Source organism: Takifugu rubripes, chromosome 11 (genome assembly GCF_901000725.2).
Source record: "Takifugu rubripes chromosome 11, fTakRub1.2, whole genome shotgun sequence".
Taxonomy (NCBI): domain Eukaryota; kingdom Metazoa; phylum Chordata; class Actinopteri; order Tetraodontiformes; family Tetraodontidae; genus Takifugu; species Takifugu rubripes.
In genome coordinates this window covers 10,839,194-10,857,789 of record NC_042295.1, presented here as the reverse complement: position 1 = coordinate 10,857,789, position 18,596 = coordinate 10,839,194, and the positions used below count along the sequence as shown (strand labels likewise).

The 18,596-nt window shown below is 47.1% G+C and overlaps 1 protein-coding gene across 1 annotated transcript in view; it reads left to right on the top strand.

Annotated features, from left to right (window-relative positions):
• Window positions 1-2,077: 2,077 nt before the first annotated feature.
• The window catches only part of lrfn1 (leucine rich repeat and fibronectin type III domain containing 1), a 65,166-nt gene continuing 48,647 nt past the window's right edge, over window positions 2,078-18,596 (top strand). Inside the window, 1 exon segment of the mRNA XM_003968521.3 lies at window positions 2,078-3,250. The gene's annotated coding sequence lies outside the window, so the exon portion shown is untranslated.

The following is an 18,596-nucleotide window of genomic DNA, read 5'->3' as shown; positions in this document are numbered from 1 at the left end:
TACATGACAGCAGTGGCCCCTGGTGTGGTCTTCAGCTGCTGAGGCCCGTCTTCTTCACGCTTCATTCCTCGGTTGAAACCAGTTACCTAAGTCCCTTTTCTGCCCAGTTGTGATGCTGGTTTGATCTTCAGCAAGTTGCCTTAACGGCGTCTACAAGCAGTTGAACAGATGTACCTGATAAAGTGGCCGCGGGAGTTAAACACATCCAGAGACACCTTTGCACAGTGAGGAGGTGTCAAGGCTGATTCACAGTATAACTAACACTGAACCAACCTCTACGGGAGGGGGGGGGGGACTGTTACGACTGCCACTGTTGCCACTCCTATCCCGGTTCAATCCCAATCCTGATCACGCGCGCACACCGATCATTCAGAGGAACCGACGGAGCGTCACATTATAGGTCCTTTGGGCTCAGCCGGGGGGGGAATGGGAATCTCAGTTTTTAATGGAAACGGATTTGGAGCAATTTGTTAAAACGGTTCTGTGTCAAAAAAAAAAAGAGAGTGAGACGTCTCCAAGAGTGAGACGTCTAAACACTTCACAACTGATGCCAAGCTCAACAATCCTAACATGCAGTTTGTTCCTTGGCATCAGGCACACACTTGGAGGGGTATTAGTGCCTGGGTGAGGTCTGCTGGATCTGAGCGCAGCCCCTTTAATGTTGTGCACTTTACAGAACAGCGCCTCGCCTTTTTAGAAGAGGATGGAAGCCACTGACCTAATCTGCTATTATGCTTTCAAAGACCAGTGTGCAGTAATTTCATCACTTTAGAGAGTGAAGACGGTTTAACGGGCGATCTCCCAATATCACACTAATCAATCACTTTTACAATGCATTACTGCACGGGAGCATTGCAGGGAAGAGTGCAGCCTGATATAAATAGCAGACAGGTTTTCTTTCATGGCTCCTGCTCACTTTGCATCAGTATTCACTGCATGTGTCCAGTGCAGTCACCAGCCCTCGTGAGCGCACGTGCTGATTCAAATCAGGGCTCCAAATTGCAGTTTTAGAGGGCCCGGGTTTGCTGACGATGCTGGAAACCAGTCCAAATCGACATTTGGATCTAAATTTAAAGCCTTTTTTTAACGCTAATGTCATCTGTTGAGCCACAGTTAATTAGGCAGGTACAAATATTGCAACATGAGTCGGTAATCCGGCTTTGAGTGCGCACGAGTCTCTCCAAATGGGTTTCTGTCACATCTCAGGGATCCATTTAAACATTCCCCGGAGGTGCTCCACCCATGATAAACTGCCCTTTAATTACAACAGGCTGCTATTATACAATGACTAGTGTGTCAGCTAATTGTAGTTGATGTCATGTTGCTACAGATACACAGACGAGGTGAAAGTTATTTGGATGTGTTTGTAGTAGAAATGGCCTCTGTTGTTATTACAGCCTTATATTTGGGACTCTCACCTGGTGGAGCGCCTTATATTCACACTTTCCTTTGAGGAGTCTGCATGCGGGCTCAGATAGTCAGCATCCTGTGCAGTGTGTGAGACTCCTGCAGCCAAATGATTCGGATTTGACAGGATTTCGGAAGCCCACCAGTATTTTCTTTGAACACTTCCTCTGTTGTGTGCACAGGCAGACAATATGGCATGTTATCCTCTTCTTAGAGGCAGGTTGCACATTATGATGAAGGGATTGGCTCTGAGCAGTTGCGAGAGGATTACCCATTGTTGTGGGAGGAAGTTTATTTTTTTTACCCCCCCCCACACCATTTTTTGTTTCTCTGCATCAGATATAAAATGTTCAGTGATGGAGGAGCCAGTTGACTTGGCCCACACTGAAGCAAATCCGCGCGGCGCTTTCGCACGTGTGGGCGGTTAAGATGCTGCATTTTTTTGCTTCTGTCTTTCATGACTAACATTTAAGATTGAGAGGCCTTTTTAAAGTAATAATTTCAGTCAGGAGCCAGCGCGCTAAACCCGCCTCTAGGGGTGTGAATGTGCAGTCTGACCCAGCGTCCCCCCTCCACCCACCGCCCTCCTCACCGATGCGGTATCTTTTGCTGAGCCAAGAGCTCCAATCCCGAACACCTCCTGGCGCCTCCTCTTTCTTCTTATTTTAAGAAAAAAACCCAGAAAGTCTCACTTTGGCCGTTATTAGGTTACTTCGCGCGAATGACATCACGAAGCTGCAATGCTGCACCCTGCGTGAAAGGTGTCAGTCGTATCCCTCTGATGCAAACAGTTTGTCCACTGGCCACTTGGCTCCGCTCCGCTCCAGACATCATGGCGTGACAACGTATCCGTTTATATCGGGCTGTTATTACGCAGATGGACGTCGATCTGCGCAGAGGGTATCGACGCATCTCGGAGGGCTGCCTGTTCTCCAAGATTCTCCCGGCCACATCCCGGCCGGGGCAGACATCAAGCGCATTGTTCCGTGGAAGGAGCGGGGCAGACCGAGTCACGCATGAAAACTAATTGCTCGCATGGATATGCATACATGAGCAGGGAGAGCGCAGGTATCGATGCATGGGCGGGATTCCATCATTGCGCCGCACACGAGGGAACTTGTTCCAACAAATGGTTACAGTAAGAGCGGACGCGCAACTGGGTTGTAGAGCTGGAATTGCTGGAAAGCTGGTCTCCATGGAGAGTTTTCGACCTTGGTGATTTTTTTTTGATGAACTTGACGGCCGAATCTGACGCCAGCCTTCAGCCACCAGGGTTTTTTCTTTCCGAAAGGAGCTCCGGGCTGCAGTTTTTGTTTTTTTTGCGCCGTGACACAATCTCTCTTTCTTCCAACGAGCGTGAGGGTTAATGCACATTTTTTTTCAATCCCCAGCCTTTACAGTCCCGGTTCCCAGTACGACCACGTTTCGATGCTTTAACCCTTCGCATCGCGGGCACAAGCCGCGGAATCTGCTCCGGGCTTTCGGATTTTAAGGGATTTCAGAATTTTCCGTCATTACGCATCAATCGGATTGTTGTGGGATTTAAGTTAAGGGGGTTTATCCCGACACAGGTAGAGTAACGGGTGTTGTAGTCGGCTTTTCATGACACTTGGGTGTCAGACCCTCGCTCGTTACGTCTGTTTGGATTTTTGTCTGTTCTTTCCTGCGAGCGCAAACCGCTGGTGGCAAAATGCGAAGGTTTCACGCGTGGATTCTGGAATAAATGAACTCCCGGTACCGAGCTGAGAGCCGTCCATTTATCCTCCATAGAAAAGAGTGCGCGTCCGAAACCATGAGCAGCATCACCTCCCCTTCTTCATCTGCATTATTAAGCCAGTTTGTGGTAAGTAGCCTGCCTCAACACACTTCTTGCAAAAATGTGCAATTGTGTCCCGTTGCATGTGTGAATATACACACGGAGGTCAAATTAGTGCAAAACACTGGTTAAACAAAGTGTTCTATCTATCTATCTATCTATCTAAATATCTATCTATCTATCTATCTATCTATCTATCTATCTATCTATCTATCTATCTATCTATCCATCTATCCATCTATCTGTGTAAATGTACACTGAAGGTGTGAGGCTGAGGCATATGAGCTGGATTCCCGGAGAAGGAGTGCATGTGGCCCGGGCGTGTCTGGATCATCACGACACATTTGGGGCTAATACGCTTCCAAATTATCAGGAGTACTGAAATGCTCCCATCTGGGCACGGGTGCACTGGTTGCTGCAAGAGTTGTAGATTTTAAGTGTGTTCACTTGTTTATGTTCTCATATGCTTTCATGATATCGGTGATATGTATTAGTGTTCCGGGGAATTGAGACTTTGGGCATGAAACCAAGTCTTATTTGGCTGAAGGGAGCGTTGAGGCCTCGGCAGAGCTCATGTTAGTTGGCTGCAGAGCACCTTTGTTCCAGCTAAGCGGCTGATAAGGAGGCGGAAACTCTGATGCAGCATCATGGCACTGCTGGTAAACACTTGACATTGCATCCTTAGATGGATTTTCAGTCCCTGATTATCGTTGAGCTCAGCCCCCTCACCTCCAACTATTTTAGGGAGTTTTTTTAATCCTGCTTTGGCACGTTGGGTGACTTAATTTAGCAGCATCCCTCATGAGGAAATAAGGAGGGTTCCGATTGGCTGCAGGTGCGATTCTGAATCTATTAAACTGAGCTGGGAGCTGGATGTCAATATGCATACACTAAAGTCAGCACAGCAGACCTCATACAGCCGCTTTATCCGCATAACACCTTCCAAGATGTCCCATGGGGTAGATGTAGGCTCCGGCCAGGCGTGTTGGTACATCAGGACTTGCAGTGAGGACTTACTGCAGCTCGCACCATCTGTATCTACAGAGTACGCCCACCTTTCCTCTCTGTGAGCCTCGGGACTGTAGCGTGTTTGCACATGGCAGAACGCGGCCTTTTTTTAACTCTCTCCTGAGATGACTCCGTATAGCGGGAAAATGAAAGTGGTCACGGGGTCTTGGCTTCTGTTCCATATTCTGACAGATGCCGCTTTTGTCTGAGCAATAAAGCCTTCTCTATACGTCACAAAAGGTTTTTATGGCTTTGGCCCAGGGGCTCGTGGCGCCTCGCATTGCGCTCCTGCAAAGGCTGCCGTGTTTGCGGCAGGTGAACGGGGCAAACAAAAGTTATTAGGCTGGGGTTGAGCCCGAGGAAAGCGCAGATTTGACTTCTACTCAAACAGAAGATAATAAGGGCTGTTCTAAGCAGGCTTGATACCCCTGAGCCTTATTGGATTTGTAATTTGAATTAGCAGCGTATGCAGCAGCGATCCCACATGTTTAGATGTCTCATTTTATTGGCTGTGTGTTTGGCTGCTTGGATTGTCACTTTGTTTCAGGCTCCGAGCACTCGCTGTCTCGCGCTTGCCTAATGAAATCAGGTAGGACTGTCATTAAAATTAGTATGCATTATTGCCAGAGCGTCAGGCGGGCAGGAAGTGAGTGAAAGGATTCGCGTCTCTGCAAGGAATGCTCAAAAAGGAAGTGACATAGCATGTGAGGAGAGGCGTCAACTTTCCAGGCTGCCGTGTACCGGCTGGGGGCTGAGATTAATGGGTCTCTATTCGCCATTGCATTGTGTTACAGTAGACACTGGTGGCGATGGCGTCAGGTGTTAGCGTTATGAAATCAGTAGCAGGAGAGGGTTATCTGCCTCTGAAGGATCGAGAGGAGCAGCAGCAGCGGGTGCAGGTTATTGATCCGTATTCAGGTGTCTCAGAGGCTTTAGAGCAGTTCCTATAAACCTGTTTGGTGATTCAGGCCCTGCAGCATTAGCATTGTCCTCTCCAATAAGGCCACGTGGAACAATTACTTTCAGTGATCATCAAAAATGATTGCTTTTTCTAAAGAACAATTCAGTTTGCACTTGTGATGTCCCTCAGAAAATTGAAATTTGGTTATGAAATTTGGCTGTTCAGACGATGCTGGACAGGATGCTAAGCGTTGTAAATGTATCCAGCACAGACAGGAAGAGGCCATTAACATATGACTGCTCGCTATCGCTAACCCGGGTCACACAGGCGACCCACGCACGCATTATCAACCTATGGGAACGGCAGTGATATTTATTTGAGGAACTGGTCAAAGAGTGGTGTTAGAGGCTCATCTAGCACCTCTGTGACCCTTAACTAGCAGTGCCATTATTCCACAAGTTGATTACAATACCACGCGACCCGGCAGAGGTCGTGCACGTGAATTATCATCTATAGTAGAGGGTGAAAGCGCCGTTTTTCTTTTCCCTTCTCGCAGTCAAACTCCATCTTTGCTGTTGGATCATAAGCTCCCAGCAGTAGAAATTATTCATGGGACGTAGCCGCCGTTGTTCATTTCTAGCGCTGTCACAGTCGGAATCCCATTTTGTTTTCCACGTAAAATGCGTTTCCAGTTCGCAGTGGGAACATAAAGATCCTGGTTAATAACCTGCAAGTTTATGTATTATTTATTCGGCAAGCAGCTTTTAATGAAGCTTGATTTGTTTTCACTTGTCCTCACCAGAAGACGCCGCGTGGCGAGCCCAGCATATAGCATCCAGCGCAGTCGCCATTTGCCTCCAAGACTACCCACAATTCTTTGGCCCATATTTATGCATGTTTTCATTGCACAAAAGCCAAATGGGGATAACCAAATAATTATAGAGTGGCTGGTATGTAAATATTTATTATTTAGCGCAGCCTCCACATCATCAAATTTGCTGCTATCGGAACGCTACCGGCAGATGTTCAGAGCCTCTGCAGCTCTATTCTGCATGTGACTACATTGAGAGAACAGCTGTCAACTGACAATATGAGACAGTCCGAGCTTTTTTTCCCTCGTCTCTCACGGTGCATGTGTAAACGGTTACATGTTAGCGAGAAGCGTCATTTCAACCATCCAGAAGGAGCCCTAAAGAAGCTGTGATGGCACAGAATCGAAGCTAAGGAACCTTTTTTTAAAAATTTATGCAAGAGTAAAGAGCCGCGTTGCAGCCTAAACACTCGGGAAAACAGGTAAATAAGAATTCAAGAGGCATTAAACCCTTCCAGTTTTCTTGAATTATGGATCTCTGTTTGAACAGCTGCAGCAGAAAAAGCTCCAGCGGTGAGACCATTTTGATGTTTTTATGTCATTGAATGAAACGTTATTTGCGTGTCTCTGCACAGCAGTTCAATAAGGACTGTCGACTCACTGCAAAAGGGGGTGAAACCAGACCTCATCTCTCCCGCTGCATGCTGGGAAAGGCTGCGTTCCTGTGCATCATCAAAGGACGGGTAAGCGCCGAAACAAAAACAATTAGCGAGCCGCATTAGTACCAGTAAATGAGATGCGCTCTTGCTCACACCGCACCTCTGGCGATGCGCTGCCGTCGCCTTAACATACAAGAAAACACATGGGGGGGTGTAATTGGATTGTTTTGACACTCCTCATATCTGCGATCGGAGCAGCGGAGCGCTGAAGTGGAGCGGCGCCGGCTGGGCCTGAGTGTTCGCCGCGTGTTTTTGACAGTGACTGATCAACCAGGTAAGCCCGACCGGCGACAGTGCTTAAAGCCTGACCTGCTCACTGCCCCATGATAAGTGTCTCATGTAAAATGGAGCCAGGAGCTGTGAGCAGAATAGCGAATGGGGGATGTGTAGCCGGGGGAAGCGGAGGAGGGACAGAAAAACAACCTATACGGGCCGCAGCGCTAATTCTTTGAGGAATACTGTACGGTGGTGTGATATTGATCGCCCAACTGAGCCCAGTGTGAGCAGCTGGTATTAACCCGGCTTGCCATTTTCCGTATTTCGACGATCTGCTCATCGACAGTCGAGGCACAAATAATCAGCCGGGGGAAAAACATGTCACCTGCCACGGAGCATATGGAACACACTTTATACCGGCGAGATCTGCCGCGCGGCACCACTTGGCCGCTTCCCCCTGCTGATATCATCCGCCGGCATCTGTCTCTCTTCAGAGCAGCCCTCGTGCAAGTCATCCAGCCTCGGAGGCGTCGTTGCCGGAGCCTTCCCACAGCCGTTTGAGCGCGAAACAACAGCGCTGTAGTAATCTCTAGCGAACCTATGAAGCGCAGTGTTTTCACCTGCAGGTGAATTCCAGTCCGATCGAGCTATCTAAGCACTGCATTTGGCCATATTGATCAGCGTGTTCAGCCAGAAGAGCATTTCCTTTTGGCTCCTCAGGAAAGGGGCAATTAAGAGAGCGCCATACTCTCATAAAGAATTTCAAATGCACACAAACATTATCTCCTCCACAGTCCCATTAAATAATGCATAAGAGCGGCGGACTATCATGCGGCGCTCGCTTTCCATAGGTCTTATGACGACTTTGTTCTCTGCAGTTTTCGGCCGTTAATCCACCGTTTGTTCTCCCGCCGAGACTTTGCCACAAGCAGATAAAGAATTAAGAGCACGCCACTCTGATGGGGCTCTGCCCTGTCCTCGTGTATCGATCGTGCGCTCAATAGACGGCGTCCCCGCCATCACGCCGCAGCGCCCATGATCGGAGATGTCCACTACTGCTGCCAATTAACAGACGGAGGATTAGAGCGGCGCCGTCTATTGAACGGTTAAAAGCAGCGACTTACACACTCGCCTGGTTAAGACGATGCGGACATGAATCGTCCAGCCAGAACGGGACATTTGTGAATAGCATCTGTGGGATTATTACACAGTTATAAGGTTTATATATGCAGCCACGGACCCATGTTGGTCAGTGTAATCAACAAATAATCGGAACACCTCACATTGATTTCATTCTCCCGCTTTGTGAAGATCAAAGGTGAGCTAGAGGTGACCAACACTGATTACTGCAGATGTTCACAGCCTTAAATGACCCTACCCAAATGGCAGCAGCGTCCACCAACGACAGGGGAACTCCGTTGTTGTGCGTGGATATTTACAGTTTATTAGTGTTGGTGCAGGTTCAAGGGGGCCAAAACAAGACTCACGGTGCAGCTTTAAGAAATCAAAACACATTTCCAAGATATAAGTCAACACCTAATGGTAGAAATGGAGACGTCCCGCTCCACGAGGTTCGGCAGATTATTGTTTTGCAATAACCAAACTCTTATTTTTGAGGTGGCCTCGGCAGTAAAGACACATTTGTCATCCGGAATCGGAATCGCAATATCATCAGCAGCCTTTGGACGCCTGGTTTAGAAGCAGCATGCTGACACAAATGAGCTGCTGGTCCAGGTTTATGGAAATCCCGGCGTTTTATTCAGGAAGAAATGGTGATTTTTTTTAAGTGGGATGCGTTATTTTGTTAAACCTCGGTGGTTCTTATAGGCCACCGTGCTAATCAGGGCACAGTAAATGTGAGAAAGAATCGTCTAAATGAAGATAATTACCGCATGTAACCAATAAAGGGAGTGTCTGAAGGAAGCAGAGCGATGCGTCATCCGGATGTTACATATACATGAGCAGGAGGCCGCCTAAGCAGGGTGGTATTTTGCTGACACGGAGCTGCTGCAGAACACTTTTCCCCTCAGGTTAACACCGTTTTTGTCCTCTTTCCAAACTGTTCGCCATTGTTTAGGTATTAATTACAGAAGCGGCTGCTGATATGCTCTAACGTCTGGCTAATCACTTCATTTCAGCTTCTCTGGAAGGTGCGCGGCAACTGCGTCCCCTCAATATTTGGTTGCTATTACACATGCTGCAGAATGCGAACTTTATGTCTGTTAGACAGCAACCGTGTGCATGTATTAGCATAATGGGAGTAATGTTGTTTTGTCAATTCATCCAAGGTGATTCCTGTCCTTAAGCTGGAATATATATAAATAGCCATTCTAACCCTGAGTCGGATGAAGGTTCAATGGGAACCAGATCTTTCTAACAGTTTATTAGCTCTTCTTTCCTTAGGTTTCAAGTATCCTTCCACTGCATCGCAGTACAAATTTCAATTTAATCTTACCCTCTTTTGCCACAGAAATCTTATTTTTATACATCACACACATATCTCCACATCCCTACAGCCATATACTGTATAACAGCCATATATATGATTTATGTGTATTTACAGATGTGTTTTGCATTTGAGAAGCGTGTCTAATTATATTTTTTGGTGGGGCACGGACTGACAATAAGTAATCTCTGTGTGGCTTTATTCAGCCATTGCCTAAAGATCTATATTTTATGCATGATAGTATTGACTGATGGAGGCAATTTTGTGTTTGTTCTGCCGAGAAGTTGTAAAAAGATCAATGAATATACGCCAAAAACTAAAGATCAGAAGAAAAATGTTGGCTTAATGCGCTGAAGACGCATCTAAACACTGAGCTGCCTTCCAAGTCACTTTGGATGAGCTAACTTTGTTTTCTTTCCCTCTAAACCGCCCGTTTCAGAAGCTGGCACGCTTATATAAGAGGGATCAGTCAGAGGGACGGGGGGGTCCTAGCGCGGCCTCTTCTCCGCTGAATCTTTTGTGATGGGGAATGATCCGGAAGAGCGTGCTCCCAGGGCAGGTTGCCTTAGATGCGATATGAACTGGCAATGGGGAGGGGGGGGAGCTCCGCTGTTTGAAAAATCTGTAGCTGAAAGGTGGACGGACAGACGGACGGTGTGGACTCAGCCCTCAGTGCTCCTTCCTGCCCAACAGGTGAGTATCCTGCTCATAAAAGGAGGCCCAGCGTGGATGAAATGTGCAGCGGGCTAACAAACAAACAAACCAGCCCGGCGTTACTGAGGGATCACCTTGTTAAAGACTGATTATCTTTCGCCGGGGAATGGCAGCACGCCTTTTGGCCTCTGGGAAATGTGCGACTAATTGAAAATGCTCTTAGACGAGCTGGAGCGAGATCAGATCGTTAGATCGGTCTGACAAAGTGCTTTTTTCCAGCGAGGGAGAAGTGATAGATGATGACTTCATCTGACCGCCGTGGTGTGACTGGCTGTTGACTTCAAGAGTCTCATTTGTGACGGCCGGATTAACCCTTCAGGCCGCGTCGCTCACCCAGACGGACGGACAGACGGAGGATGAGCAGATTTAATTTAACTCTGCAGGACGACAAAGAGATGCTGAAAATCCATTTTCACAGGGAAAATGTGGTGTTTTTTAATTCTATGGCCTCATGTATCTGTGCTGGGATGTAGCGTCTGACTGTCAAATTTAGTCTCCTCTTGTGAATAAGATAACCTTAGCTTAAGTTAGACTTACATGATCAGCAAATATAGATATAGCTTCAGTAGAGCTGATGTTATGCTTTAATGAAAATGTTAAAGTTGTTCAGTGTATAATAACAGAGAAGGAATGATTCTATTTATCACTTCTCCACTTCTTCCTGGGGCAGCAGTAGATCCATCTGTAGGGAACTGGAACTGAAAAGTGGCGCTGGCTGGGACGTTTCCGCTGCGCTGCCAAAGTGCCCTTGAGCAAGGTACCGAACCCTGGAAGAGTGAAAACAGTGATTTCTCTCTGGGGACTAAGCTCCTCCTCGCCCACGTTTCCAACCCCACCGTCAGCTGTCGGTGACTCGGCAACGTCTTTGTTAACAATTAGTCATTAAAGATCTAAATATACATGTCGTCTAAATATCCTGGCCGCGCGTTCCACGACAAACAGGAGGAGCGCCATCGACGGGGCTCTTCTTGGCTCGTTTTTGGCCGTGTGATTCGTTCGTCTCACAGGAAGTTCTTAGAAACCCTCCAGCGGAAAGAGCGCGCGGCTCTCGGCTGGTAATAGCAGATGGATATCTCTTTGATCCACGTTCGGGGAGGAGAAGATGATTGAGCGGCTGTGATCAGGCGTTCAGCATCTCTACACCGCGCTCGTACACTTGGATCTGGACTTGTTTGTAGCGCACAGAAGCGTTTTAATAATCAAGGAAACGGAACCCTAAACCACTGTACAGTATGTTGTGTAATTGCTATAACGGAAAAGTGAGAATAAAAGGCCTTTAAATTCTAGAACAATCATGCATGTTAAAGGTTGTTAGGAAAATCAAGAATAATTCAGCCCAGTGATCGGCTCCAGTCTGGAGCTGCCATTTAATATGTTTACATCAAAGACGCACTAATGGGTCGGCTCCATAGAAAACATATGAAATTAATTTCGTTGCTGGGATACTAAGTGTCGTGCAAGAATCACTTAAGCTCGGCCCTCCCGCGGCGCGCTACCTCGCAGCCGCGGCTACATCTGTTCACAGTTTGAGGGAGTTCTCTTGATGGACTGGGACATAATGACAGTGCTCTCTCCAAACAATGCTGACGCACTCATTTATCTGAAAATAATTTGCCATTGTGGGGGGTTACCTGATTTATCTCTGAATAAAAAGGTTGATTATTTTTTGTTGGAGCCAGTCAGAGTGGAAGCAGCCTGCTTAAAAACGTGCACGGCCCTCAGTCGCGGCTTTGCGCCGACGACTTCCGTCCATTTTCCGTTGCCGGGCATTCACTCCCAATCAGGATCAAAGAGGAGGCTTTCTCAGGGTGGAGGCAAAAAGGCCCCGCGGACAAGTCGCCGCAGGGCGGGAAAACCGACCTGGACGGTGTGCGTGTGCAGAATTGAGGCCCAGAATTGAGCCGTTGCTATGGCGTGACTGTGCTAACCTCTCCTGCTGAATCAATATTTATGGCAATAGTCATGCATGCAGACACCCGGCGTGGCTGCGTCTCCTCTCCCACGGCCCCGAGAGCGAGCCAGCGCGCACGCCGCGGTGCTTTATTGCTCTTGGATGTGGGGGTGTGAATCGGTGCCACCGATTCCAGATAAATAGTTGTTTTCTCTGCTGTACTCAACTCGTTGCGAGCCGCGGGCCTCCCTCCAAAAAAGCAACCCAAAAACGCCAAACAAGCCCGTAACGCGCCGAGCAAATTAATTGTGCGCTGTTCCATCCACAGCCTTTACGTCTGTCTCCGCATTTTGACATGTCAGTGGTTTTTAGATGAGACAGCTGAACAGGCGCGATGCTTGGCAGCTGGCTGTCGCCGGAGTAGCTTTGGGGAAGAGGCTTCATCATTTGAGACGGGGGGAATCTGTTGTGCGTTTTACAGCCTTTCCGTGATATCTGCCGTGACGACGACACACAAGAAATCTCCTAAAATGCACCTAACGTGTCTGTGCGGTATGATGAGCTCCGCGCTCACGCTCGCCTCAACCCGCCTCTTGTCGGATTCCCCTCGTGTGCTGTACCCTCAATATTTTTAGCTTTCCTTCCCTTCATAGGCTTGTAGATAAGACACATCAGGGCTATTTGCTGCGTTGCCATGGCAGCAAGCGTACCTTTTCGGTATTTCTGGCGTCCTTGTGGCTCAGCTGTGTAACGTGCGTGTGATATTGATATGATGCGTCTGAATGCTGCAGAGACATGTGTCCTCTGCTCCCACCTTTACCCCCTTTATATGTTACACACGGAATGACCTTCTAGACAATCTGGTTGGAGAAGGAACATATGGGGGGGGCGAGGCAGTGCCCGAAAGGGAACCTGGAGGTAAACGTGCTGACGGATTGGCGTTTGGCAGATGGTGACATTTGAAATCGACGTTACCTCGCAATTACATGCACAACAAGGCGGTTTAAAAATGTAAAACAAGGCTTATCCGCAAACAGATGCACCTCCGTGTCTGGCTGGAGGGGCAGTGTTTCTCTCAGCGTGGCTCGGCTCTAATCAGCGGCGTAACATATGGCTGATGAGCCTGCAGCCCCGCCGCTCTGGACCGGGCGCGTCTCTGAGTAACAGCCTCCTAACGATTCCGCTGCAGGTGAAAGAGTTCCGGCGGGATTTAAAATAGCCCGATTCTGCTGGTATCGGCGACTTCATCGGCCGCCATTGATTGCTGGCTTGGTGGAAGGGTTGAATCTTTTATCCCGTGCTGATTCATGTTGCACAGACAGATTTGCATCAGATCGGCGTTTATTTCACCCCGTTGAGGCTGATGCGTTGAGATTCCTGCCGCACAACCCGCAGCGATGCACTAAGCTGCGAGCACTTGGTTCTGCCCAGCTTTGCATGTTGCGAAATGATAAATGGAACTGGCCCGAGGATACGTGTGAAATCTGATAAAGACGTGTTTAGAATAACAGCTTTGCAAATGTAAATGTTATTAAGTGCTAATTACATTCATGTTATGTATTACAAGTGTGTAATATTTTGGGGTGTGAGCTGCAGATACCGCCGAATTCTATGTTGGTTTTTTTTTGTTTTTCTGCTTTTACCAAGAGACGCTGGATCCTGGAGCAGCACTTTTCAGCCACCGGAGCAGATTCACCGACGTGCAGATTTATTAGATTGACCAACCTGAAAAATTTGGGTTTTGAAGATGAAGAATGGCACAAAAACCTGGGAGATGAGGACTTTGAAGCAGAGAAAAAGCACGCGGGAAAGAAGATAAATAAAGAGGAAAATTGCGAGTCAGCTTTGGGAACTCGGCGGACGAAACCTCGCCTTAGCGCGCAGAGCTAAAGCACAAAGCTTCTCTTAAAGTTATTAAAATACATAAAATCCGTCTTTTTTTGTTAGTGTGTCGCAGGAATTAACTTTCCCCTATGCGACGGTGTAAAACACTTTCAGTTTAGGTGTTTCATCGCAGGCTGTATTCCCCAAGACCGTCCATGAATAATTAGCTCAGTTTGAGCTTACTTGTTAAGAAGCTTAGAAATGCTATGAGCTAAAGTATAAGCTGGCTTAGCGAGGTAAGTCTTGCACACCAGCCACTGACCACATGTTCCTGTGGCACACCGCTATATTTACACCCCTTTTTAATGGACTGATGACCCAGCGGATTAAGATTTTGTTGTTAGGAGGCTAAAACTGTAAATTTGTAAAGCTAGTGCTGCAAAGGTTACAGGGTTACCCAGTTCCACTGCAGGTTACAAAACACCCAGCACCTTTTAACCATTCTTTACGATAGCGGTTCCTTCTCTTTGGTGCTGCGGTATCGACGTGCGGGTAATCAGCCGGTGCTCAGCTCTATCACTCCGTCTAAATTATGCCGGCGTCGTCAGCAGAAAAAGGAAATTTATAACGACCTTGTAGTCCCCGCTGCCTTATAAAGACACCCAGATTTTCCGGGCCATTACATCTGAGAGAGAAGAACAAGCGAGGAGAGGAGTAGCCTGATTTGAGCGGGCAAAGACCAACACGGCCTTTGGTTCCTGGCCCGTTTTCCCAGGTGTGGTGACGGATCTGCTGCAGCCAGTAGCAATTATCAGTCCCCTTCTAACTCTGATTACTAGTTTCTTCCATTAAGCGGTGCAAGAATAACAAAAAAACATCAATTTCCATTGTAGGAAATTAAGCCTTTTAACACATTGGAGCAAATGGTGCTTATCGCTGCAGTTTAGGAACCAACAATGCGCCCGTAAACGCGACTTTCTGTAATTCAGATGGATTTCTTTTTGCCCACCGTTTCTCCTACAAGATCTTTATACGTTAGAATTGCAATAAAGCCGCGCGCCCATTTGAACCTTACTTTTAATGGCAGCGCGGGATGAGATTTGAAGTAATATAAAAAGACTTTGAGGCACTTCGTGGCAGCGGGGGCAGACAACACATCCTCGAGTACAATCTCTGGGTCATTTCACACAGACTGAACTGGCAGGAGACGCCGGGAGACTCATTTTCATTTAACATACTTATTTTACAAGCGGCTAAGAGGTAATGGGCAGCGAGTCTCCATCAGCACCAAAACATTGGTTAACAAGTACCCTCGTGTCCTTTTTATCCCAGATCGCTCCCGTTGTTTTGTTGTTTAATTAATGGCGTTTAACTTCTCTTGCTGCTTTGCACGAGGCCCCCACCAACGAGGGCACATTTGGCTGAGGCTAACGTGTTCGCTCGACGCCCGCGCTATGCAATATTTACATGCTATTCTGCAGACTTTGCCGATTTCAGCCTCAATTAAAATGCATCCGAAGGAGGAACTGAAGGGATGTCACAGCGGAATTTGGAGCCTGGGATGAGTGCGTTCCAGGGCGGATCCACCATCTCGGATTGTGATTGACAGCTGTTTCATTTTACACAATTTACCAACCCAAGACGACAATGTTGGGACAAATCCTCTGTGCTGAACTGAGGCCTGACACCGTCATCTGATGGAGAAACAATCAAAAGGAGGTTGGTTGTGTATTTGGGGCAATTTTTTTCCCTGTTTATCCGCTCTTATGTGTCATCGCAGATCTGTTCTATGTGATTTGCAATCTTGCTTGCAGAGGTCTCAGCGATCAGGTTTCAGCAACTTCCTGTTTCGGGCTGCTGCAAAATCACAAGAGAGGATCACATTTAGCAGTGAGAAAAAAAAAAAATTCAACTCCCAAGCCTCTCGGTTCATTTCAGCACGCACGTTTTTGGATTTGCGGTTGAAAGTGGCGTGCTCAAAACCCCAAAGCTGCTGCTCGCTGCTCCCCAGCTTGCCCCAGCTATTGGCATTTAGTCTCGCTGTATCAATTATTAATCAAGCAGTGCTCAAGGACAGCATCTGTGCAAATTAGCATGCAGAGAGAGCGGAGTTCGCTTACCAGCCGTGACTTCAGAATTTAGAAATAAAACCGGAATGCTGGCCCCCCGTTATTAAAGCCGAGGTCATATCTTTCTATTGCACAAAATTAACTGTGTTCTGGAAAAATAAACAGTTGGAGTCTCTCTGACTGCTCCTATGAGCATGGGGGAACCTACCCACGGAAGTAAAAACCTCAATTTGAAACCGATGAGAGCTTCGTGAGGCTTCGGGGTGGAAGGTTTGGTCCCTGGCTCATCTGACATCAGGTACAAATGTCATTCGAGATCGTTCAGACATCGATGGCGTGACCGTAAGAGCAGCCATGATTACTTCTTTTCCATTTTTGAGGGGTAAAAGCAACTACAATTGACGCTTGTTGAGACATTAGACAGCCAGGGTTGGAAGATGAGGTGTTAGAATATAAAATACACTCCAGAAAGGAAATGGAACTCCAGTATTTCACATTTTCTTCACATGATATAATCTTGAACGTCCACCTTTGTGGTAGATTTTTTCTCTGTCATTTCCTGGAATAACTAAAAGGACCATTTTATATAGATCAAAGACTCAAAGTTAGCATTAAAACCTAAAAGAAAATCCCCCCATTAAAACACAGAGCGATAATGAGGGTGGAAGATGGCATGTTATTAAATTACTGTGCGGACGGCTAAAATAGAAGGTCATTTTTGATGTGCTGAACTGGTTGAAAGGCGAGCCCTTCTCATCTGCCGACACCGAGCTAATGAACGGTCACGCTAAAATGGATCCTTTACATTTGTGCTCCATTTGAGACCCGATTGGAGGCGGAGGATTCATCAGAGCGTTGCTGCTGCTCTGTAAATAAGCATAAACTTGTGCCGCTGTAATCAGATGATGGCAAAGATTCTGGAAACCCCGCCCCTTATTCCTTATTTAAATAGTCCCGCCCACACGGGCCTGGTCTTAGTCACGGTTTCATCCTGGTAAAATCTTACCGCTGATGCTTGTTCAGGGTCAAGTTGTGGGTTTCTATAAAGCGCCGACCTGATTGCATGCAACGCCGTGCAAATAAAGTTGAATTGAGTTGAATTTATCCAGTTTAGACAGACAAAAGCCGCGTCGCATCAACAGAATATTAAGCGTAAACAACAGGGAAAACATCTGCCACCTGGTGTGTCTGTGTGTTGTGTAGAAAAGCAAGGAAAGAATCCCCGACCGTCGCTCACTGACGTTCCTTTGAACTCGTGATTTATTAGGTTAGCAGCTGCCACCCTGTTTTCATAACCTCCCCACGACTCTATTTTTCATTAAACATCTAGAAATTTGAATCCAAGTTGTGCGCCGCAACGGGGATTCTTCCTGCGTTGCTGTTTTGACACATTTTTCACATCTTTCTCCCCTGATGGCGGCGCGCCTCCTCCTCATTTTCGCACTCGGAGCCACGTGACCGCCAACACAGTCGGCCCGGCGCGTATGAGGCTGGCGTCCCGCCGCTTCATCCGTCTCACAGATTAAATGATTCTCTACGCGGGCGGCTGAAACCCCAGAGACGGATGGTGTCGTTAGGCTCTCGGGTGCAAGACACTTAACCTGGCTAGTTAATCAGCCATGCTAATGATTTCTGCTGTGAGCCCATATGTAGGACTTCAGGGGCCAACAATAAGCAGTCCGCAGTCATATGTGCTGGTTAATCAGTTTAGTTGTATCGAGAGCTCACAGGTTTGCTTTTGTGTTCAGGACAGAAACGCTAATGACAGCTCCATTTTCCCAGAAGCGGCTCGTCCGCTGCGGCAAATGTCGACGAGTAAATGCAGCGTCCGCCTCATTAATGGCGAGCTAGATGCTAACAAACAGTCGGGCTTAATCAAAGTCACCCGAACCTCAAACTGGCACCAGCTGCCGCTTCGAGGAGCAGCAGGCACGGCGACGTTTTGTTCCGCCGGGCACTGGACTCCTGGAAGCCTTACAGCAGAATCCAGTCGATTTACTATTTCATTAGATTTTCCGTTGCTTTACATTTAATTTCTGCCTCATCCCTGACCAGATGGTTTTCCCTGAAGAAAAAACAAAAAAAGCCCGACAGTATTTGAAAATTGAACTGGACTGGACTGGAGTCCCTATGAGGCTTTCCAGGATTTTCCAGGAGAATTCAGGACATAAATGATGGTAAATGAAAATAAAAGCTTGGTAAAATGATTTTATTTATAGTGTTGATGAGTACAAAACGTGTCTGCAGAGTAGCTATCCGGCCACATTTGACATCTTTGTAGGTGCGAGCTGATTATATTTTCAACATTTCACAGCTCGGGCTGCAGCAGCAACTGTTTCCAATGGGTAGATTTGAGATTGCTGTTATTTAAGGCAACACTGTATAATATAACATATTTAAGCACACGCTGATAGCTACAACAGTACTTGTTGGTTTTTGGAGAGGGTTATTTCTGCTATAAAGAGTTGACCGTGTGAGATTTGAAGAGGAACCAACAGGGAAGTGCTGAAGCCTTCTTTGTTCTCCATCAAAATGTGAGCCGACAAGTTTAGTTTGAATCTCTATTCTGATTAACTCACAGCCGCAGCATTGTGAACGTGACTCACGTTTACCAAGTTTTACATGTCATCACATCAAAGGTTTGTCCAGACTTAATTGTTATTTTTTCCTTGGATGATTCCCTCGGTGTTGATTAGCTAAAAGGTTATAACATTGAAGCTGCTTCAAGCATGACCACGATGCTGTTCTGCACGGTCAAGGACCAAGAGGAAAAT